Raw genomic sequence first — 24,885 nt, 5'->3', positions numbered from 1 at the left:
ATCATGAGCATTTAAAATACCACACCACTATGTGTCAGATTCTCGTAAATACTTCATTGATACTCTTGAGAAAACATAATGTGTAAACCAAATTATCTCTAGCACCTAGAAAATTGCACTTCTCAATTACTACTGTTTTACCCTCCCCACTTCTTCCCTGAAGGCAAACAGCCCATTACCCCTTTCTTAATATAATTTGAAGCATTTTCTTATTTAATTGTCATTCGAAAAGGCACGCAAAAGCAAGCAAATGTCTGTCTATTTCTTGCATAAATGATGAAAATAAATAAAATAAACTATCCCTTGTCTACCCCAAACTTTTCACTTCCCAGTCCTGCTGTTTTGCCCTCCCAAATCCACCAGAAGACAAATAACTGCTCCGTCCCCTCTTATTTCACTTTAAGCAGGTTTTAATAATTTCCCAATCTAATTAGAATACTTGCGTTAACACATTGAATCAGACAAGATGAAAAGCCTGGGTTGCTACCATATACCTTTGAAAACTTAGAGAAGATTTTGATGCAAGATTTAACTTGCTTGACATCTTCACAGAAAGATAGAAACAGTTTAGTGGCTGAAAAGTACATGTCCCAAGTTCAATTCTCTGGAATGACTTAAACATCACCTCTGACACGAAGCTGATTTAATGAATTGCTGAAGAATTTTAAAAAAACGTTGCTTTGGTGTATGGCCCTTTGACAGAATGTATTTATTTATTTATTTATTTTATTTTTGGTTGCTTGTATAGTGTGCCAAGCCCTGAGGCATCTGTGTGCTTGCTTACATAGTAAAGAATTTCCTGGGCCACCACTGAAAGAGACCACCCAAAAAACACTGAGCAGAGAAGTGCAGGACATGACAGTAGGATGGACGGGGAGCGACAGCGTGCCACACGCAGAGGATTGCACGTGCAAGTCGGTGGAGCAGGTAAATGTATCTCCAGGGTCTTAAGTGTGCAGGGGTGAGGAGTGTACAAGGGTTTTGGGTGGATCCTGCAGACACAGAAGCAAGGATGGGGTACGGGGGTGAAGCAAAGCCGGGGTGTGGGCAGCGGCATATGACATGGGAGGTCAGGGGGTGAAAACCTCACATACTGGCCAAGACACGCCCATTGGAGGGAACTCCAAGGCAATTTTTTATGGGCAGCTCTAACAGGGCAATCAAAAAACCTAGAAACTGGCCTCTTCTGCACTGCCTTCTTCCAAAAAACAATTCAATTTTGAGGCCAGTATTCAAAACCTACCCCAACACTGGCTGCATCAGACTGGACCTACCAGCCTGCTGAAAATTAGGAACTTCAAGTTAGTGACGGGTCTGTTTGCCTACAAGGCTATTGTGTTCTTGCTTTTATCAACGTGCATGAGATGTCCTAATGAGGTCAGAAATGACATCCCATAGCGAGCACAGTGGAGTCTATGACTAGGTGCCATGGAGTTAATATGAAGACTCAAACAGCACCTTTCAAAAACTATTTTTCAAAAAACCATCATTTGCTAAGTGACCTTTGCCATTGAAAATGCTTCTCTTAAATCGTTTACTGGTGCCAAAAGCAAAGGAAATGCAGCTTCTTATGCAGTGGGTGAAATAAGAAATATTTTGTAAAACAAAGTATGAATGTGTGTTTTTACTTTTGCCACTAACAATTTACCCACATGAAAAAATACAATAATCTACACACAATGATGTAATATTGCACTATGCATGGGGTTGCATGTCATTATAGAACTCATATGCCACAGTATGATGCAACATTTCAAAATTCAAGTGTGCCTATAACACAAAATTGGTTTGTAAAATGCGAGGTAGAAGTTCATAATAAGGTGGGGATCAGGTGAGGAACTGGGTATCCGCCTGTAATTAAACTAACTGAAATACATTATATTTCCATAACAAGTGTCTCCATTAGTGTTATTAATCCGGGCTTGAATCAATGTAAAGTCCCAGGAATCAAATCTCATTAGCAGTAGTCAGGCATCAGTTTGTCATTTACTTCTAAACACTTCAGCACACTGTCTCATCTTCCCTTGGGTATTGTAATGGGTGACATACTTAACACATCTCTTCTCTCTATATATAAAGCAGAAAATCTGTTAGTTTGTTCCTTTTACAATTCCACACTGTTCCACCAATCTGCACCAAATTCTTACCTGTTAGGACCCTCCGGAAATTATTGGCTACATGACAGGTGGACACCCCACTGAAATCGGCAAAACATCAATGTGGTCATAGAAGGACCAGACAAAGCTAATTTTAAGCATCTCAACGCAAATAATAAAAGTTGAGGTTTCCTATGGGACCATGCAAACCACGTTTAAAGGCCCTAGAATGCATCATTTACAAGATATTTGCACCACACTGCATCGCGAGGTGACCGGTGTGGAAGGCGCACATACTGTTCCATTATGCTGCAGCATGCCAACTCTCGCCTCCTCTTGTGGGATATTTTGACCCACTCAGCTGTGCTATGCTACATCACTTTGCTGCATTGGGGCAAACAGAAAAATGGCTGCGCTAACTCCTGTGCACACCAACATCTCTAAACTGTGTTTTTGCAACAACCAGAAAATGGCTGCACCACCCTGCCACCCATTTCAGGTGGGGTGGAACAGAGTACTCACTGCAGGAATGTGCCAGTGTGCTCTGCAACATTTAACATGGAGTGAAGTGAAAGAGGCTGCATTACTGTGCTGAAAACCCAAAATGCCTCTTTAAAATTACACCGTTTCAACCTTAAAAGTGCTGTCTGGCGCTAAATTCATCATTTACTCATGAACCACTGTGGTTAAAAAGGCCATGCAAAGCCCAGTATCATCCATTGTATCTCAGAGGAACTGGGCCTCATTTTAATGACAGCCCCTGTCAAAAGTATCTTTGAAGAATCAACCAGGGGCTTTGTGTTCTTTTTACACGGGAAACGCGTCTATTTTCTTTGCAAAAGTATCAAGAATCAGCTGTTCAGAGAAAGACCCTAAATAGATGCCTGTTAAATGTATCCATGCTACAAAATAACTCCAGCACTCAAGAAATGAACTATAGCTGCAGAAAGTGTGTATTTATTGGAGATGAAAACCGAATTTAAAGAAATAGTAAAATGTGCTTTTTCTGACTGAAGAGAGAAAATTGCCTATTTAAAAGTAAATTGTTGGGTAAAGGCCTGCTTACCTAGAAATTTAAAAGGATTTGTTGGTGGTAAAAGTGCACTTATAAACTGTTTTGATTCCATAGTTTTAGTTCATGATGTAAAATGAGAAAATAAAAGCTAAAACTCAGGCTATGTTGGCAAACTATATAAAAAGAAACTTGCTCTGCCAGTTGCTAGCCCTGAGAAAGGGTGACACCTCATAAACGTCTGGCACAGGAAAGCGCTAATTGCTAGCTTGGAGGACTTTGAGTGCACCAGGACAAAGGGACTTCCCCAGCTCATCAGACATTTGTCTTTGCTCTAGGCCGGGAAAATAGCAGGCTGAGACTCTCACCTGTTAAGTGTGAGAGGCAATAAAACCTTCAATCAAAAGAGAGGCCCCTCATCTTGCTTCAAAGGAATTGAAAGTTGCTTTCAGTTGGGGGAAAGGAAAGAAAAACTGATCAAGTGACATTTGGTTTTAACGGTTATTTTGTAACTTGACTTTAAAAGACGTTTAACTTTGCATCAAGAATTAGGAAAAATATGTTTGGTTGGTAGTTCTAAATCTAATTTTATGCTCTTTCTTTGAAAACTTGGTAGAACTCATTACTGCATAAGGAACAGAAGTTGTCAAAAATGACAGATTACGGTGAGGGTATGGATGTTGGAAACATAACATTTTGTACACACATGCAAGGGGTAAAAGCACATGTGTGTACACAATTGGGGAATTTTAAGCCAAATCTTTCATTGTTAAAATTGCCAAAATGTTGCAGAAAGGCAAAACCATATCCCACAGACTTGGGGTTTGGATTGAAATCTGACGCACAAAATATGTAACCTGTGTATCTGATTTTCTCAGAGGTTATAACTACATAATTATGTATTTGTGGCAAAATTATATTTTGGTTCCAGTAGCTAGGGGAGGTTTCTAGACATTGGGCCTCATTCCGACCCTGGCGCTAAGTGGTTAACAGCGTCGTAAAAGGCTGCGGTGCTGTTAACCACTTAGCGCTTTACTACGAGATCCCTTTGCGGGACCCGACCTGAATGGCTGGTCTAGACCAGCCGTTAAAGTAGGGACCCGCAAAGGGACACTCGAGGTAAGTACGGTACTGCAATTTGCAGTACCGTACTAACCGCCTTCCCCAGTCCCATTGAGCCCTATGGGGCAAAAACGGGAATGGGGAAGGGACAATGTTCAATGGGGAATTACCGCCCCTCCAACCTTGGAATGGGGTGGTAATTCCCCATTGCACATTGGCGGACTCATTACGATACCGGCACCAACCATGGTGCTAATAGCACCATGGTTTAGCACCAGTATTGTAATGAGGTCCATTGTAAAAGTCACCCCATAAACATGACATCCTGTTTCTGTGATCCAATCAGCTGTGGGAAAGGTGGAAAATATGCTCTTGCCCAATCCTAGCATTATGGGTGTGGGTAGTAAGCCTACCCCTGCCATATACTGTAGTGATGTCATTTGGCATGATAAATAAGGGCACCTGACAACACAAAAAAGACACTGATTCCTGACTTTCTTCCTGAATTTCTGTGTGGCATCCTGTTCCTGATTTCTTCATCCTGCTTGATCCTGATTCCAGATTTTCATTGCACAGCCAATGCCTATGCATTGCTGACCCCTTCTCAGCTAGGCCTCAAATTCTAAAAATCCCAAAAACCCAAGGGAAGTATCCTGATCTAGCCTTGCTTGCTGTTACTAAATGCATGCCTTATCCAGACTCGCCATCCCATTGATCTGTAGTATCCAGTAACCAGAAATGCCAGTGCAGTGCAGTCCGGTGACTATAACAGCCCAGCTGATCCTGTTCTGCCAGATTTGCCCAGCTGTCCTTGGTTAGACCCGATCCGTGCGATGACCAGAACCCTTGAAGGTCCAAAATCCTAAATTAAAGTGGACTGTAAGTATTAATATGAATCATAGAAAACCATAGCATACCTTGTCTTGTCCTATCCCAATATCTAAACCATCCTATCCATACCTTAATAACTTGTAACATTGTCAGAATCTTTTTTGCAATCCAGTTTGATTTATTTTGCTAAGCGCTATTTCTTTAGTCATTTTTATCTTGTGTAAATCCTAAACTATCAATCCTATTTTGAGTGGTCGGTCTGGTTCAGCCAGAGAGGGTGCTGGGGATCTGGGGTTGTAGTCATGATTCAACTCCAGAGCTTATTGTGTCCCTCTTTGGTATTCTGGCCTGCATGCTCTAGTCTACAGTAAAACTATAGTAAATATTTTCTTATCCAAACTGAGTTTCTTTTCTGTTTTCACTACCCGATTTTTCTAAAAACGCCTCTTATTCTACATTGCATATCTCCCTTAGTTTAATAGGTAGAGACCTAATTTCAATTCCAGAGTGCGCCTAAGACCTATAGCTACATCACAACCCAAAATCCGCACTCAAAATATCACCTGTTCTTCTTAAAAACCGTTTGGTTAATTGTAAGCGGGAATCAGCATTTTTGCAAAGTTTTACATGTTTCATTTTTAGTGTAAATTATTTTCAACCTTCCATTCAGATTCGAATTGTTTACTTTTGCTCAAACTGTTTCTTATGACTGCTAGTATCTTACCAATGTTGCTCCCATAGAAATGTGTACTTATTTAAGGATTGTTACACACATTCATTGTTTTACTCAGCCATTTCCGAAATGTCATTTTAAACAGTAGGGTTTCAAATCCATTTTTCTCTCTTGTTTGGGGAGGGAAGGTTGGATTGGAATTCAGTTTTCTATTCCTTATTTCTGATTACCTGCTGCTTCCTTATATCTATTTAGAATTGCTTATTTTTGGGTTGAGGAATATTGCAGGGGGAAATCCTAACTTAAGTGCCATCTTTCCAAACAAGCCAAAAGTGTTCTATTCTCTGTTGTTTTCCATCCGTGTTGCTAAAGAGTGAATTTAAGTGCCTTGATCACATTATTATCTGTTCTTTTCACCACATTGGTGATTGCTGCTCCCTATTAAAAAGTATATGTTTGATTGAACTTTAAATAAATAAATATTACCTTTACCAACCGGCCTGATTCCTGGTCCATCGTGACCCGGGGTATTTGAAAAGGGGTGTGATATGAGTGGTGTATCACTCAAAATATTGAACCTATATGTATATTCAAATAAGCATTTTGGTTGTGCACTGGATACTAGGCTGAGACCAGGGTGTATCGCCTGATTGAAATACTTAACACTCTCCACGTTGGCTCTGGGGTTTGCCAGCCAGCCACACATGCCCATTCGCAGTGCAGTTTAATTCAGAGTGCAAAACACATCAAGCGATAAGTGACTCGGAACAGCGACCTACAGGATCATTGATTTCCAACAATTGATGATTGTTATCATGTCTGTCTACAGAACCCATGTGGAGTGCTGGCACTTTTTGCTAGTATTTTTATATAGCATTTCAGTGGAGCTCTGCCCACTTCTAACCACAATGATAGTGTTGTTATTTCCCAATGTAACCTATTTGCATAGACATCCATAGTAACCCAGCAGTTTTAATGCTGCTCAATTTATCGAACCAGAGAAGAATGCAGGGTGCTTGTGAAGTGTAGGCTGGTCCTATACGTGAGGCAAGCACTTAACTTGTGAGCTATCGAGGTAGAAGCTACTATTTCCAAAATCCAAATAAAAGTAATTCACAGAGAGAAGCCGGATCTGTGATGAGTCATGATCATTCTCCATGTGAAGTAAACATCAGACTGTATAACAACTGCTTATGGTAAGCATCCTCAGGATGGACGCATACTGTCCCTCAGGGTTCTTCATGCCACGAATGGGACCTTGTGTCTGGTAACAAAAACTATTTCATTCAAAGTGGTTTTGATCCCTCAAATTCCTTTGAGGGTGCTTCTGAAAACCATGGTTCTTCTATTAGAGAGACGTATGGTTCTTTGAATCAGGGGTTACTCTGATGCTAAGGAAAGAGAGGTAAAGGGTCTAACATACTTTGCCAGGGTTCAGAAGAAACCTGCCACACAGGTTACGGTTGTTGCAGAAATTAGTGCAGAGACTTACTGCAGAAATGCTACATTCAGCCTATGCTGAAGGCCCTGCTACTACCGACCACTTGCAAAAGCAACAGAACTGTAGACGGCCTGTCTGCAACAAGGAAATCCTGATAGTGCACTGAATTTAATCAGGAGAGGTCAGACTACTATGGAACAGTTGTGGCCATGTGGAATATCTAAGTGTCACTAATGGTTCAAGGTTACCTACCCACGGGACACCTTACTGCGCTCACATTTTTGGCACCGTTGGCTTCCCAGGTGGGCGCACCCTCCACTCACCTCCCACTGCCCCTTTCTCCTCCATTGCTCTCGCTGCAACTTATCAAGCTGGAGCATCAATAAAGACTAGCAAGCTACTCTGTGTATAATTGGTTGTGGAAGTAAGAGCACAAACTAGAAAGTGGCCTATAGAAGGGGAGTTTTCAGAAGTTTCCATATTGATGAGAGTGTACACGCAAATTTTCAATTGATCCTAAAGAAATCGGCTTGAACAGAAAATTGCCTTTGGCTACTAAAGTCTGGTAGGAATGAGGAGGTTTCCTTAAGATTCAGATCTTGGAAGCTTCAAATCCCCCCATGCACATATTAAAAAACATTAAAAGCACATTCTGTCCCTCACAAGGAAGCATTGCAACTATTTGCGTCCAACTACACTCTTAACTTTTCTCAACTGATGACTAGGCGCACTGCAGAATTATGTACCAATTGCAGCCAGTGAATGTGGGCTAGGAGCCAGGGAGCTCCCATACAACAGAATGAACTACTCACCAGAAGAGGGAGCAGAAGAGGGAGGGTATTGAGAATGGACTGCATCCCTCCACAACAATGGCTGCACAGCTAATTTGAATTATCGGGGACATATGATCCTCAAAAGACCAGGGTGGGCCCTTGGCTTCTGTCTGTAGCTGATGCATCTGATACAAAATAATACAGTGGGGCACGTTCTGGGCTAAGACACTCCTGCTACCATGAAGGTCAACCAAAAAGTGGGGTGCAAATCACCCATATGTGAACCTGAATTGTACAAAGTTCTTAGATTGCCCTGCATCTAGGTTCTAAAAACACCCAAAGTTAAAGCGGGGTGTGACCAGGGAATCTGAATGACTGAAAAGTGTCCAAGGGAAAAAATGATAAGCAATTGAGGGTTAGGTGCCAGAGGTGGGGGGACATTGTGGAACACGACACGTCACTTAGCGAGTAAGACATGGTGCGCTCTGTGAATGTAAAGAATGGAGGGGGGTAAGTCTGGCTAGTAGCCTCCAACTTCTAATTCTAACCCCTATGCAAACCAGTTCAGAGATTAGGTGAACAAATAAGCAAAGCTCTTCAGCCACTCAAGAAGTCTTTTGCACATTTTCAATACTTGTATCACTGCCATCGCTCAAAGCAGATCCTTTGTGCAGGTTAAGAATATCGTTTAAAAGATGTGAGCACTTACTCTCTGAGAACTTAGTAATAAACACGTCGAGTCTTTAGATATTGACACTCACCTACTGCTCCCCATCCACACTACAAAATATACTGACACTATTTCCGCTGCCCTTGTTCCTCTCAAGTTCTGTACTCAAAATTAAGTGGGCCTCCAGCAAAAGGTTCCTAGTGTTCCTGGCTCCCAGACGCATGCACAGGCCATGGGCCAGTCTTGGTGCATCAGAAAGGGGAGGGGGCTCATGGGCTGCAGGGGCATCTGACACGTCCCTGTGACAACCCATGCATATATTTAAGTGCACAGCCTGCCACCACTCCCCCATCCTTTGCCAGACAGAGCAGAGGTTTAGGCGATCCTGTGGGTGAGCTCCAGTCACCCGAACCACCTCTGCCTTGAGATAATGGCTGCAGAAGAGACCTTTCAATCACGCTAATAAGGTTCATTTGGATGCAGTCCTGCAACCTGTAATGATACATTACAGAATACTAAAATGAAAAGCATTAGGAAATATACTCAACATGATGCACGGGCTGACAAGCAATGACTGATGATAATGGACTGCTTGTTTTTGATTAATGCACGTTGGATATATTTTCCTTAATAATAAAAGAGGCAGGTAAATTGAATCCAAGCTTGAGGAGGCGGGACATGGTCGTCCTAAAGCATGCAATAAAGAAGCAGCAGGTTGGATCAAAGCACCAACATCAGCGTCAGGGTAGTTGGGCCACACCGAATGCATTGCAAGAAACCAAGCGTAATTGTTGATCTCTCGCTGAGCGTGTTCCCAGGGAAGAATTGTTCCATTAGCAAGTTCTGCAATTTAGCACTTGCTTGTTCCAGAGACCTGCAAAACTCCCCAGCATCACTTTATTAAATTGTAGTGTTGTGAAAATGGCTTGGGCTTTTAATGTGCCAAAAATAGGATTTGCTTCCTGCTTTCTGCAAGGCAGGCTGTGTAATTGGACATCTTTTAAAAGATTGGAGATAAGGATGTCCTTTAGGAAGGGAGCCAGTGAAATCGGCCCTTCTCCCATCATTTGCTCTGGAAGAAAGAGAAAGCGCGATCAACCATTTTGCGGGGTATTTGCTGTGGAGCCTAATGTTGGCCTATGAATTGGTAGAAGTAGTACATGCATGTTCAGGCTCACGGATTTAGACCCGGTGGTTTATCACTGGACCTATCACTGTCAAACTCGGCGCCCCCCTCAAGTATTTGCGATGACGATAATTTCCATTTCTAGAGGGACGCTCTCCAGAGGTGTCGATCCCATCAGTTCTAATTTACTTATAAGTGAAATGTTAGAATAATTTAAAAAACAGACTTCTATCCTTTTTTGTGGATTAAAAATAAAAGCAGGACAGCAGCAGGTCATACCATTGCTGTGACGCTTGAAAGAAAAGGCATGAAAGGGTTCGAAAAAAACATTCATAAATTGCGTATCCCCTTGTACCATTTACAAACCAGTCGAGTAGAATCTCTTTGCTTTCTGAGCATTACGCATCCTGTTTGTTAATTTGTATACACGCTTGAAATGCCCTGGTTCGCTCTTTCCAGCCTGTGCTTGGCGCATTTGCACACAAGAGAAAATAGGGCAGGCTTGTCCAACTCCAGGCCTCGAGGGCTGCAAACATGTCAGATTTTCAGGACAGCCCTCATGAATATTCATGAGAAACATTTGCATACAATGATTCTGTATGCACATTTATCCTCATCAGTTTTCATGCTGTTTGCATTTCCATCGTAGAAGGGGAGGAGCTTATTAGCCAAAAATTTCGCTGCAGCGCAGAGATTTCGCTGAGCTTTTGCTGAGGTTTTGGCAGTCTGTGGCAGCCTCTTTGTTGGCCTGTGGTCTGTTTGCCATTTCCATCAAGGAAGAGGAGGAGTTTAATAGCCAACAACCTCACTGCAACGCAGAGTTTGCAGAGCTTTTGCTGAGGGTTTGGCAGTCTGTGGCAGTCTCCCTGTTGGCCTGTGGTATGTTTGCCATTTCCATCGAGGAAGAGGAGGAGTTTATTGCCAAAAACCTTGCCACAACGTGGAGCATTCGCTGAAATCTGGCTGACGTTTTGCAGTCTGTGGCAGTCTCTCTGTTGGCCTGCGGTCTGTTTGCAATTTCCATCGAGGAAGAGGAGGAGTTTAATAGCCAAAAACCTCACTGCAACGCAGAGCGTTTGCAGAGCTTTTGCTGAGGGTTTGGCAGTCTGTGGCAGTCTCCCTGTTGGCCTGTGGTATGTTTGCCATTTCCATCGAGGAAGAGGAGGAGTTTATTGCCAAAAACCTTGCCACAACGTGGAGCATTCGCTGAAATTTGGCTGACGTTTTGCAGTCTGTGGCAGTCTCTCTGTTGGCCTGCGGTCTGTTTGCAATTTCCATCGAGGGAGAGGAGGAGGTTAATAGCCAAAAACCTTGCCGCAATGCACAGCATTTACAGAGCTTTTGCTGAGGTTTTGGCAGTCTGTGGCAGTCCATGACAAGTGTGATGGTGGGCCTCGACTATAGTGACTGCCCAGAGGGCATGGCCCCTGGCAACAGCTGCCCTCAGCAGGAAGAAGCTCTAAGGGCAGGAGCCCCAACACAGGCGGATCCGGCGCTCACCGGTGTGTGTCAATAGGACCCTCGGAAGGTGAGTTCCTTGAGTCAGCTCCCATATACCGTTGGCGCCGACATTGATAATGCCACTGAGAACAAAATCGACCCAAGTAAAGAAGTGGGAGCAGAAATCGAAAGGGTTGATAGAGACAATCACACAAAAGGTAATAAACAATTAAAACCTTTGATGAACTGACCCCCATCCATTTAATGTAGAGGTTCAAGTAAGTGCAAGCCTAGCGCAATACATCAACAGCCTTAAAGAGGCAGCACAAGTGGGGAAAGGGGAGGAGATGGTGTCTTCGACAAGTGAAGATGACAAGTGAAGATGGGTGTGAGCCATTTCAACAATTCATTAACAAAAAATGCAACATCTCCCACAAAATCATAGGCTCTCCCTGTTGCAAGTCTAGTTGTAGAAGAAATGAAACTGAAACCTTGCCCATGCCAGTTTACAAAGCCTTCAGTGACATGATTCCAAGCCCCACTGCAGACCCAAAACTCACATGGACCTCCACAGTGGATGCAAACCGGCATGCCCATACTGCACTCGAAACCAACCAGTCAGACCAACAGAGTTTGACGCTGGATCCTCCCTTCAAATCTTTTCCGGCAACTGCCTTGGTATAACAAGAGGACATGTCCAATGATACCAGCGTTCAAGCCACCAATGCTTTAAGTGAAATCATCTTGTGATTGAAGTCAGACCGGTCGCTTGATGGAATGGACATCCTTGGATGGTCTTCACAGTCAGCAATGCAATCCCAGTGTACACAATTCATCAAGTACCCCGAAATCAAGTCAGCATAGAGAATGACAATAGACGTGGTCATAAAACAGTGGAGGAAAAAAAGGGGATAAAGTGGAAAAAACAACTGAGACCTTTTACAGGCTATCATAATCCATCTGACATCCAAAGGGATCGATCGAAAAACCAAAGATTCTTTTATCGGAAAGGAGCCCCAAACATCGCTGATGACGCGTCGCCCATGCTAAATAAACAGTGGTTAACAGCGAGGTTCCTGACTGTGTGTTCCTCGAAAGCACGGAAAATCTAGAGACAGGGGTGCTCGCCGAAGGAAATACATCACGGAACACCAGGATAGTGCCTAACAAGGCAAGGGGACAAGAGCTGAAGCACAGCAAGAGCAACTATAATGGTTGGCAACAGGCGGATTAAAGGGCATCTCTCCCCCTCAGGGGACAGAGCAGCAATCAAAGATGCCTTGAGTAATTGGGCTGCGTTCTCAGAGGAACAAAAGAGCCCGACTCCAACTCAGGAGGAGGGACGTCAGCTAAACATCATCAACAACTACACAAAGGAGAAGCCAACCTTGTACTCAAACCGTACGCCGAGAATGTCACTGACAGCAACAAAAAAGAGAGCCAGGAACACCTCCCATGCAGGGGGCTCAGATGTTGAATCCTCCAACAATGACGACAGTGGTGAGATGGCTGGCTTCAAAGTAGCCCCCCCCCCGCAATCTGTCCGGGACCCCAATCAAGTGAATGAATCATGTTGCCAGCAATCAAACATAGACGCCAATACGATAGCAGCTTTAATGATTACTATGGCTCCCTTTGTGCAACTATATGAGAGCATCTATGATCAATTAAAATATCAAACAATGGTGTTGGTGATGATGCACTCAAAAATATTGTTAATGGAAGGTTTCACCTCAGCCATACAGAACAACTGGGACAAGAATGCAGTGCAGATCACAAACATGCTGCACAGCGTCTTAGATCCCATCATCGAGGAAAAAAACAAAAGGAGACTCCAAAGATAATTATATATCTTGGAATATCAAACAACTGAGAACACAGTAAAGACAGCCATTCAATCTAGTCTGTCGAGACTCAAGCCTCCCAACTCAAAATCCGAGGCAAACAGGAAGTTAAACATTTCAGTTGGGGGGCAGTCAACTCAGCCCAACGGAGCAGCCGGCATTAAAGAATGTCCATTAACACTCACAAACATGGAGGATAGAATCAATCGGAGGGATATTGTTGATGACCTGGCTAATATAGAGGCAGACATAATCGACAATGAAAGCGTGGAGGAGCGAGGAGAAGCCAGGCAGTGGGACCAGGATCAAGACGTGGTCATCACTGGTGTCCTAACAAGTGGTTTATTGGACGACACCGGCCTGGTATGAACAGAGCCCCGTAAATAATATGGGATATTCACAAAAAAAGCAGAAACCGTGAACAACAGAGTCAGTGGACTCACTGTTGAGCAAGCAACTACTCTCGAAACGAACAAGCGAACATCAAGAAAAGTGCTTGTAAAGTAGCCGGCGCAGAAGAAGTCTACAAATATAAAAACACCACACAAACCTAGATCAAATAATTGTAGATCGTTTATAAGGAAGCTGACTCTCACGAACAACGCTAACCCCCCTCCCTCAGATATTGATAACTTCCCTCCCTCAGATATTGTAGAGTCCTCAAAGCTTGCTAAGAAAGGTTCGGAAGCAAACCAAAAATCAACAGACCGCAGACGGTCTATTGGATATATTTGTCTACACAATGTCAGACAATGAAGACATCAAGGCCATTCGCCGCTCATCACATAATGATAAGGACCTCCTCCAGATCGAACACAGAGAGGGCATGTTGATTGAGGAAGTACACAATGAGGAGTGGGACCCAGCCTGGCATAAAACAGCGAATGATAGGCAGTCTGTGTTTAACCTAACAACTGGTGAAAAACAGGAGCAGGCAACAGAATATGCCCTTACGGGTCAGCCAAATTGATGTGAACAGATTCTAACCACTGACCTACTCTTTTGAAATCTGGAAGAGAAAAGAAAGGTGCTTCCATTGAAGGGCGACAGGGATCCCCTAGTCCTGCCGGTTATAATTCGGCGGTTTCCCCGAACTTTGAGGACAATGTGACCAACAAGGAAGACTCTCTTGAGGCACAGAAACATGGCTCTAGGATCCACATTCAAGTTTCAAAATCGTTAACAGCTGGAATATGACAGTAGTACCTAGGAATCTCCTAACTGGGACCAAGATTCAGCACTTGAGAGGTGTGGGTCTCCCCCTTTTAGAACTCTCGAACAAAGCAGGAAGTCCCTGACGCACAAAGGCGACCAAATTAGCAATAAAGCTTTTATCAAACAGAAACAGGAAAGAGTGAAATCAGGGAAAAATGCAAGACACAGAGAAGTCCTTTTTGATGGGATCTGTCTACTTTTGGAGTGGCTATTGCATATCGACGGCGGTCTAACACCAAATTGAGCAAAACTGCTACACCATATCCTCAAACTGAAATTGATAACAAACAAAGATCTGAAAATAATTGACTTCCCAGAGGAGGAAAGTTTAGATATGGTGCTAATTCACCTATGCTCAAACTTTTTTAAAAGGCAGTTATTGGATGAGGCTCACCTCTTGTTACCGATGGGTTTTGATCTGACAGAGAGTTCTTAAGTAGTGGCTGCTGGGAATGAAGGACAAAAATCACGACATGAGGTGGTACCAGTGGAACCTGTAGATAAAAGATCTGAAACAAGTGAACCGTATGGACACACTCAGAAGCATAACAACAAACCGACACAGCATAATGGGTGAACCAACAAAAGAGACATCTCTATCACCATCAAAGTGGGCAGAAGACAGGCAGTTATCTGTTGTTCCTCTCGCAAAAAGGAGCTAACAACAACTGCCAAAAAGGACAACTGGTTTGGGTTGGAAAAGGCATTGGCTTCTAACAGCAATAAAACATAACAGTGCAATAACAAAGAACACGAATATTTTATTGTTGTCAGCTGAAACACAAGAGGATTCACACACTTATTTGGAAAGGGTGACTTAAAATATGAACTGTATGACATGATCTGTTTGTGAGAAACATGGTTAAGGATTGCACCAGTTTTAGAGAGATACTCGATCCATCTTAATCCAGCAGTACAAGACCTAAAAGGAAGACCTATGTCTTGCCCATTGATAGCACTAAAACAGGCAGCCAACTTTAAGGTATTGTCGATGGAAAATCATAACCCCTATATTCAGGTGGGAGTAGACGTCGGTGGGAGTAGACGTCATTTTGAGATCTAACACACTAATAGTGTTCAGCCTGTACTGGAACACGACAGCACCAGAGGTGGCCTATTTTGCAGCTACAACAATAAACATCTTGGACAAATCTATGGAAGCATGGAATGACCCTCTAATAATCTTGTACGGTGACCTCAATATCCATTGTTCCGACCAAACTATCAGTTTAATAAACAATTCACATGCATCAGCAACACCAGCAGAAAGAAGAGGCCGGGAAAGGCGAAAGGACCTGCTTTTAAGAAATATTGACATGTTGAATGGGCATATTACAGACAACACCCCCGTAAAAGCAACTTGGAAAAGGAGCGGGAAGCCAAGACTTTGATTATTTTTCTTGTCACATAACATCCACTCAAGTCTTTGGAAGTCCTGGATACAAAAATAAGTGACCATAACATACTGACACTCTCCCGTCTACCTTTGTACACAAGGATGTCGAAGGTCCACCCAATGAGGTTGGCAATGAAACCTGGTGAAAATAGATTGATCATCTACCCTGAAAAAATTGCTCAACTGACCAGCACGTCCATGGCAAATCCAACCAGACAACAGTGTTTTGGTTGAATGAGTGGTGGACTGTCCTAAATTGCTGTTGGCCTTTGTAGAATTCAGGAAAACAGGCCCGAAAGGATCCTTTGCACATTGGCAACCTATGATAAAGAACTAGTAAAAAAGAAGACGCTCCTGAAATCTAGACTGAGGTCCCTCAAAAGGATGGATTCAAAGGAGGGGCAGATGTTGAGCAAAACATTTAAACAGAATCATCAAAATTAGGTGAGATACCGCAGACACTGGCCACTGCAGCAAGATTCAGAAAGTATGCTGAAAAACATTGCATTTAATAACACTAGCAGATCATTAACACAATTAATGCCCCTCAGGAAGCATTACTGACCAATGCTGTTCCAGCCAGTCAATTGAGACATGAAAGGGACTGAAACAAGGCTGCTCTCTTGCCCCTGCATTGTTCAACCTATTTATTTTAGATATCCAAAATACACTAAATAAAGCTAGAAGCTTTCCTCCAAAATTGGCTGGAGAACCATTGGGCAGACTGCTGTACGCAGGCGATTTGCAGGGTAATTCATAGAATTTCGCAGAAAAGTGTCGCAAGCGGCTGGCGCAGAGTGTCCGCGTGCGATTGACTGCGCCAGGCACGTGCGCTAAAACCGATTTCCGCGCACAGCGTATTCATGGATTTCATGCTCCCAAACCAGCCGTGGCGCAGAGTATCGCAGCGACCCTGCAGCAGCGCCAGTAACGCCCCCAAGAACGCCCTCGCGCAAGGAAAATCCATCAAAATCGCTAAATCATCGCAAAGGGCTGCGCTAACCCTGGACCAGTTTACAGGGCAGCCAAACAAGGAATGCAAAGCGGGTAACGTGCATATCAGGGGTACACGTGAAGTCATACACGCGATTAGCCAGGGTACGTGTATTACAGGGGTACGCGGGAAGTTTAACACGCGATTGGCCAGGGTACGTGTATTACAGGGGTACGCAGGAAGTTTAACACGCGATTAGCCAGGGTAAGTGTATTACAGGGGTACGCGGGAAGTTTAACACGCGATTAGCCAGGGTACGTGTATTACAGGGGTACGCGGGAAGTTTAACACGCGATTGGCCAGGGTACGTGTATTACAGGGGTACGCGGGAAGTTTAACACGCGATTAGGCTGGGTGGGTCCTCACAGGTGTTCCCTGTACACCCTCCACAGCCCCTGCAGGCAGCCTACAAAACAGGGGACTACCCTGCACACCTGCTCATGTCCCCCTGCACCCCCACCCCCCAGCAGTGCAGGGGCATCCTCCACCAGGCCCCCACTCATGTCTCCCACCACCCCCACCCTCCCGCCACCAGGGGCAGCCTCCACCAGGCCCCCACCCATGTCTCCCACCACCCCCACCCCCCCGCCACCAGGGGCACTCTCCACCAAGCCCCCACCCATGTCTCCCACCACCCCCACCAGTGCAGGGGCACCCTCCACCAGGCCCCCACCCATGTCTCCCAACACCCCCACCAACCAGCACTGTGGGGCACGTGGCCAGCAGGCAGTCAGGCAGCAGCAGATGGCAGGTGGGAGCGTGCTCAGGGCTCTGGGGGGCAGTAATTTCGCCTCCTGGCCAGGAGCGTGGTCTCTCGTGTGTGAACGCGTGGACAGCCTGATAGGTAGTGAAATCCCACACGTCAGCAAAGGCCCTTAGCGCGTAAACCCGTCAACAGCATATGCGCGCCTATAGTCACCTGCACGTGCAGGAAATTGTTGCGTGACACGTCCCAGTGTCAAAGCGTGTGATTGGTGAAAATGGATGTACACGTAGAAGTGACAAAGCGTGTGATTGGTGAAAATGGATCTACACGCAGAAGTGACAAAGCGTGTGAATGGTGAAAATGGATCTACACGCAGAAGTGACAAAGCGTGTGATTGGTGAAAATGGATCTACACGCAGGAGTGACAAAGCGTGTGATTGGTGAACGTACACGCCGCGTAAGTGACGCTGTACGTGTGGGCCTGTATATAAGGTACATGTAGAACACCATTTCCTTGTACGTGCTTTTCGTGGAGAGCGAGTGGGTGAAATCTGTACTTCTTGTCGTTTCACACGCGATTTACTTCACGGCGTTTCCAGTTCGTATTCCCTGTTACCTCTGACAGCTTTTTCTCTTTTTTCTCTTTTACTGGTTTACCTGGGCCTGTTCCCTCAAACAGTGTCCCCTTCTACTGTTGTCCTGTCTTCTCAGACAGCGTACACATCTTCTTTTGGCGGGGGTTTAGCCAGCCAAACGCGCTCATTCTTCACGCTCTTTTACCTGGCAGACGGTGAGTCACGCACGTATCCAACTTCTGTGCTTGCCCCGTGTGTAGCCTACCCCTTCAGAGGTCATTCTAGGCTCCGTGTGACACGCATACGTTCATTCTTGTGTTACTGGGTGCCACAGCGTAGTGCAGGTTTTTCTTTCTGCACACGTGGTCTAGGAGGGGTTGCGTGCACGTCATCTCCCTTTTTTGGGCCTCCTGTGCGTTGCGTGACCCGTCATCTTTCCCCAGGGGTTACAATCAGCCGTGCTAGAGCACTAGGGTACAATTACCATCTGGTACCCAACCCCTTTGACCCCCAATTGCCCAGGACAATTGTCTACAGCCACTCCCATACACACATTAATATCAGTGCCATGGCTGGGAGGCGAGGATTCCGTAAGGGTGGCAAAGGTGGAAGAGCCACAAGTGGTGGCCGTGGTGGATCCGGTAGGGGACGTGGTCGTAACTTGCAGGGTGAGCCTGTCCCCCCATGTGTGGAGGACCAGTCAAGGGCACCCATCATCCCCCCCCCCTCCCCCCCTCCCCCCCTCCCGTTGAGGCTGAAGTGGCTGACACCATCCATGCTCAGCCCTTGTTGGACCAGCCCATTGTGGCACCAGACCTGGCTGACTCCATGGCTGACTTCCAGGTCAGCAGGGCTACGACACGTGCGCTGGTGCACGTTGATGCCATCATGCCACGTGGATCTGGGGCAGCAAGGTCATCTGCTGCACCAAGGAGGCAGGGCGGAGAGGCTGCAGGGGCAGCTGCGGCTCCATCCACCCCAGCCCTCACACACCCAGCCAGGACAGTGTCGGTCCTAGTCCATGCTGCTGACATTCCCCCTGACACCATCACACTAGAGCCAATGCCTGCACCAACTCCCATGCTGAGTGTGCAATCCCACACTCCTGATACAGAGTCCACCAGGGCTCCTGCCCCTAGTGTCCAGAGCGGCGCAGGACACTCAGGATCACCACCACCTTCCAAGCGGAAGAGGAAGAGTGCTCGTCCGGCACAGGCTGATGCCCCAGACACGGCTACACAGTCCGGCCCGTCCAGGAAGCCCAGCTTCACGGATGACGAACTGAATGCACTTGTCGAGTATGTGTCCGGACATGACAACAAGATGGTCATTGTTGCAGGATCCAAGACCACACCTGCACAACGCCAGGCACACTGGCAGACCGTTGCGGACATCGTAAGTGCCCTTGGAATCGTGAGGCGCACAGCCAATGATTGCTATAAGCGCTGGAATGACCTAAAGCGCAGGGCAAAGAGTAAGCTGGCCTCAAGTCATGCCGCAACTCTAGTGACTGGAGGTGGGTCTCCAGTAGTAGACATGGAACTCACTCCACATGAGTCAGTCGCTGGGACCTACGTCACGGAGGAACAGATCCAAGGCGTGGGAGATCTGGCTGATTACGAGGCATTGTCCGGTGAGTGCACATGCATGTGTGTGTCATACATGTGCATGGTGTGTGTGTGAGGGCTTCTGTTTGGGTGCCAGGTGAGAGTGTGTGCGCCTCAGTCGTATGGGTCAGCCATGTGCTTCATGCAATACTTCCTGCGCAGCTGCATTTGGCCATAGCAGTATCCCTTCTGCCAACAGTAGACATCTAGCACAACTGCACGCCAGTTGCCCTTGAAGTGTCACCTTGACACAACATATTTGCTTATTTTTCACTGTTCATTCAGTCAGTTTGTTTGCATTCCACCACTTTCACTAGGCATGTCGCTGTCCACTAGTCACATGTCTGACATGGGTATGGTAAAGTGGGGTGATTTTGTTACCTGGATATCATTTGTACACACATGTCCCTGTGCTATTTGACCATTTAAGACTGGCAGCTCCAGGTGAAAAATCTGACCTGTTAGAATCAGAAAAGCTATTACATGCGGGAACTGGACTGAATGAATAGGTGCTGCCCTCCTCTCCATCTTCACTCAATAGCAATGGTACATGCCATCTGTGTGATGGCATGTGTGTTTCACCTGCCAATCACAGGCCAATGTGTGATGCCACTGCCAGGCAGCATGCAGAAAATTTGTTCATCTTCCATCTTGGTGTCATCAGTGTGTGCCATTTGCCTGCACTTCATACGCAGTGAGGGTGCATGCATGGGAGGGTTTTAGTCATGTGGGACATGTGTCAATCAAGTACTGGTTCTCTTGCTTCTCAGCCCTCAATGTGTGCCATGGTGCTAATGCCTGTTTCCATTACTTTGTTTTCATGTCTTTGCAGGGGAAGACGCACCTGATACTGCTGGGGTTGTGGAGATGGTGCAGACCCAGGAGGTGTCCCAGGGCCGACCAACCACCAGTGAGGGACGTGGTGTGGTGGTGGGGGAGAACCCACAAGTGCTGCAGGTCGTGCTCTCAAGGGGTGTCTCTGGCGGCACCTCCCCCGAGCTGTACTCAGGTGTTGATTCGGATGAGACCTACGTGCCGTCGCTGGTGAGTGTTCCAGGGAGGGATTCTGTTCTGTCTCACCCACCTGCACCAGGGTCAGTACCCTCCATGGGGATGTCAGTGTTGGCAGCTACGCCTCCGGTGGTTACGGATGCAGGGTCACACTCCGCGACATCTGATCCTGTTCCTGGGCCAGCAGATCAGAGGGGGAATGCAGTCCTGCAGCCTCAGGCAGTGCCGGCACAGCAAGGCGCAGTTCGCCTTGCCCCAGACAGGTGTGGTGCCCGCCGACGTGGTGGCCGTACGCCACCCGGCAATACCGCATGGGAGCAATCCATTTACGGTATGGCTACCCAACAGGCTGCATCATCCGAGATGATGGCTCAGGCCATGGATAGGGTGGCCACTTCCATTGTCCCCCCAGAAAGGCTGATGGAGCGACTAGAGCAGGCAACCGACTCCATCTGCCAGTCACACAGGGAGGACATGTTGGGGTCCAACAGGGACAGGCGGGCGGCACTGGCGACTCTGCAGGAGGCCATCTCCATTGAGTCCCAGGGCCACAGGGAAGCCCTGAGGCAGGAGCTCCTACACCTCAGGACGACTCTTGTTGAGCTTGAGGCTTCAACACACCAAAGGACAGAACAGCAGCTGGAGCGTCTCACCCGTACGCTCTCAGCTGAGATGCAGGCAACGAGGGCGGAGGTCCGGGCATCCCGTGAGTTGTTGCATGGGGACCTCCGCACACTCATCCTCCAGAACCAGACCTACCACACCCGCATGCTTGCAGCCATGGAGGAGCAGACTAGGGCCTTGCGTGGGCTGCCTCCCATAGTGCAACCACCTCCGGATGCAGCTGCACAGGGTGATAATAGCGACAGCAGTGACACTCCCACAATAGGGTAGCCGTGTGGGCCATGAGCCCATGGAGGTGTTTTATCTTCCCAGGATCCACACAGGTGGGTTCTGGTGTGCATCCTGTCCTCGGACCTCCTGGGTGGCCTCCCCAACCCCCCCGGGCCCATCAATGGCCATTTTTGATTTTTTCTTATTTTTATTTTGATTTTGATTTCTTTTATTCCCAATTTTTTTGGGACGATCTGTTGGCTCCGATCTGTTGGCTCCGATCTGTTGGCTCCGATCTGTTGGCTCCGATCTGTTGGCTCCGATCTGTTGGCTTCCGTGGTTCCTGTGGGCATACGCTGCATTGTGGCTGGGCACATGCAGGCTTGTAATGTATTTGGTTCAGATGCTTGGGTTTGAGTCACACACACCCCTCCTGCTTCCCGTTTCCATGGGCTTGCAAAGGGTGTGCCCAAGTGACAGTGAATTACACAGTGACGTTGGACTCCCATGAGCTGTGTGGCCAGTCTGTAGTCAATACTGTGTATACATTCATAGTGCATATTGCTGTTGTGTTGTACACTGCATGTTGCATTGATGTGTAACTCTTCTTCTGTGTCTACCTCCCAATTTGCAGGTCCCTTCCTCAAGTCCACACAAGGACCTCTAGTCTGGCGATGGGGACCATGTTGGCAGCAGTGCACCTACAACTCTACATGGCGCCAACACTGCACAGTTGGTAGTGGTGGGAGTGCAGGCATTTCCAGGTGGTGAGACTACTAATATGTAACATTTTTGATGTCATGTTAATGGTACTACGTGCTCAAGTATGTTGTTGGTCCGGCATTGCTGTGAGCATTTCAGGTGTTGCAGGTTTCTAATAGTGCCACTGTACATAGTGAGAGTGATGTCATGTTGTGGGGATTACTTTGTTTACCTGCAATTAGCATGACATGGCACGGTGTGTCGTGTGGCAGTGCTGGGGTTGGGTTGGCTGACATGGCACTGTCCTCTTGTTGCATTTTGCAAGTGGGTATTCATTTTAGCTGCTTCAATGTGTAACTTCACAAAACTGCATTGGTGGTGTCTGTGTGGGTAGGGATGCACACATTGTGACACTTCCAGGTGAACAATCTCAGGCTGACATGGAATTCCCGGTTCATTCTCCACACATTCAGGATCAGTGTCAGGTTGAGTCATCATTGATTGTCAGATGGAATGTGCCAGGGCAGTGTGCACTCCACAGGGGTGTGATTTCTATGTGAAGTAATTAGCCACTAGCTGTGTACGGGCTGCCTCCCCCCGTGCCCTTTCCCCTCCCATGCGCAGCGGCTGTGCATGTGGTTGGGGATGTGGGGCCACCACCATGTCCACGGCCAGGCCCCGGCGTGTTGCAACGTTGTGCAGGACACATGCTGCCACTATGATCCTGCACACTACTGGGGGAGCGTATAACAGCTGCCCGCCAGAACGGTCAAGGGAGCAAAAGCGTGACTTCAGCACTCCGAATGTGCGCTCCACTATGCCCCTGGTTGTAATGTGGGCTGTGTTAAATCTTACCTGGGGTGGCGTGGTGGGGTTCCGAATTGGCGTCATCATGTGGGGGCTGAGAGGGTAGGCACTGTCCCCTGTGGAGGTGGGGATTGGTATCATTGGTGAGGTTGTGACCTTGCTCAGTATCCAACATGCATGCATGTGCAGTGGCATACATACTCACCAAGCAGCCATGTATCGCCATGCCGCCCAGCTTCTAGGTCCCGGCTTAGGGTGGACATTCGGTAAATGAAGCTGTCGTGGGTGGAGCCGGGATAGTTGGCATATACTGAGGTGATGATTCCCTTGGCATTACATGCTACCTGCACGTTGATGGAATGCCAGTGCTTGCGGTTCCTATAGATGTGCTCAGATGCCCTGGGGGGACGTAGAGCCACATGGGTGCAGTCGATGGCACCTAGCACTTTGGGGAATCGTGCCACTGCGTAAAAATCCAGGGCGGCAGCATGCCTTTCTGCAGGTGTTCTGGGCAGGTATATGTGCCTGCGGACTGATGGGCGTGCAGTCATGATGTTCAAGACCTGGTGTAGGCAGCGTGACTGGGTGGCCTGTGACACCCCACCCACTATGGCACTTGTCCGCTGAAATGATCCAGTGGCTAAGAAGTGCAGTACATTGAGGACCTTCTCCAGGGGGCTGAGTGCTTGGGAGCACAGGGTGGGTGATGTGAGGTCATCCTCCCACTCACTCACCAGGTCCAGTATGATGTGTGGTGGAAACCTGTACCTCCCATACACCTGGTCATCAGGCATCCCGAAAAGGCTGGTTCTGGGTGTGAATATTCTGGCCCTGAATATCCTCCTCCTCCTCCTTTGGTAGCCCACTGCCACTGCTGCTAGGAACGGTATGTTCATCCTGGCGTCTGAGCTTGTTATTGTTAAAGTCCGCAATTTATGCTTAGCGCGTGTTCTAGGCGAGCGTGTGACCCGCGCACCCCTGGAATCCTGTTCCCAGTCCAATAGCGTGTGGAAATTCACACGCACCATGGGATACAGCGTGTGACCCGCGCAGCCCTGGAATCCAGTTCCCAGTCCAATAGCGTGTGGAAATTCACACGCACCACGGGATACAGCGTGTGACCCGCGCACCCCTGGAATCCAGTTCCCAGTCCAATAGCGTGCGGAAATTCACACGCACCACGTGATACAGGTTCGCTGACGTACTTGCGTGTGTAAGTGGCCGCGCACCCATTAAATACACGTACATAGGCCAATCGCGTGTACGCGCACTTTTGTCCAATTACACGCGATGACACTCTGACGTGCAGTATCTCCACGTGTGCCCCGTCATCACGTGCTGAGTGGGGAACACCCGTGCGGGTCACGTCACAGACGCGCTTACGCGCTGAGGGACTCTGGTCCAATAGAATCGCGTATGCGTGCTGACGCGCTTACGCGCTAAGGGCCTTTCCTCGGATTTCACGCTGACGTGCAGGATTTTCACGTGCCAAATCACTCCGTATCAAGCTGGCCACGCGAAAACACACGGAAGCCCACGCTTCTGCCCAGAAGGCCGAGTTACTGCCCCCCAGTGCCCCGAGCAGCCTCCCACGTGCCATCTGCTGCTGCCTGCCTGCCTGCCTGCCTGCTGCCACCGTGCCCTGCCATTTGGTGCCTGCACATCAGCCATCTGCAGGGGTCCAGTTGCTGTGTCCACCCCTGCTGGAACTGAAGACTCCCGACTGGTATTACATCGCTCCACAGCCCAGCCCCAGGACCCAGTTGCCCACCCACACCTGCCTCTGGGGTTGCCATGTCGGGCACTTCCACATCTGGCACCAGTGGCAACCCCAGGCCAGAGGGGCAGAGGGGCACCAGCTTCACTGTCACCGAAGTTGGTGTCCTGGTGGAGCATGTCCTGGGGCAGTATGATGCCCTCTTTGGATCGTCCCGCGCCAGCAAGGAAGGACGGCAGAGGATCTGGGCCGACTGTGTGGTTGCCATCAACGCGGAGGGGGTGGCAACCCGCGACGTCCTGAAGATCAAGAAGCGCTGGGAGGACTTGAGGTCCAGGACCCTTGTGAAGGCC

The 24,885-nt window shown here is 47.4% G+C and overlaps 1 protein-coding gene across 1 annotated transcript in view; it reads right to left on the bottom strand.

The window, feature by feature from the left end:
- LYPD1 (LY6/PLAUR domain containing 1) overlaps positions 1–24,885 on the bottom strand; it is a 440,156-nt gene that overhangs the window by 132,704 nt on the left and 282,567 nt on the right. The gene's annotated exons all lie outside the window — the stretch shown is intronic.

Source organism: Ambystoma mexicanum, chromosome 9 (assembly GCF_040938575.1).
Source record: "Ambystoma mexicanum isolate Mex_15411 chromosome 9, UKY_AmexF1_1, whole genome shotgun sequence".
Taxonomy (NCBI): Eukaryota; Metazoa; Chordata; class Amphibia; order Caudata; family Ambystomatidae; genus Ambystoma; species Ambystoma mexicanum.
This window is presented reverse-complemented; position numbering and strand designations above follow the sequence as displayed.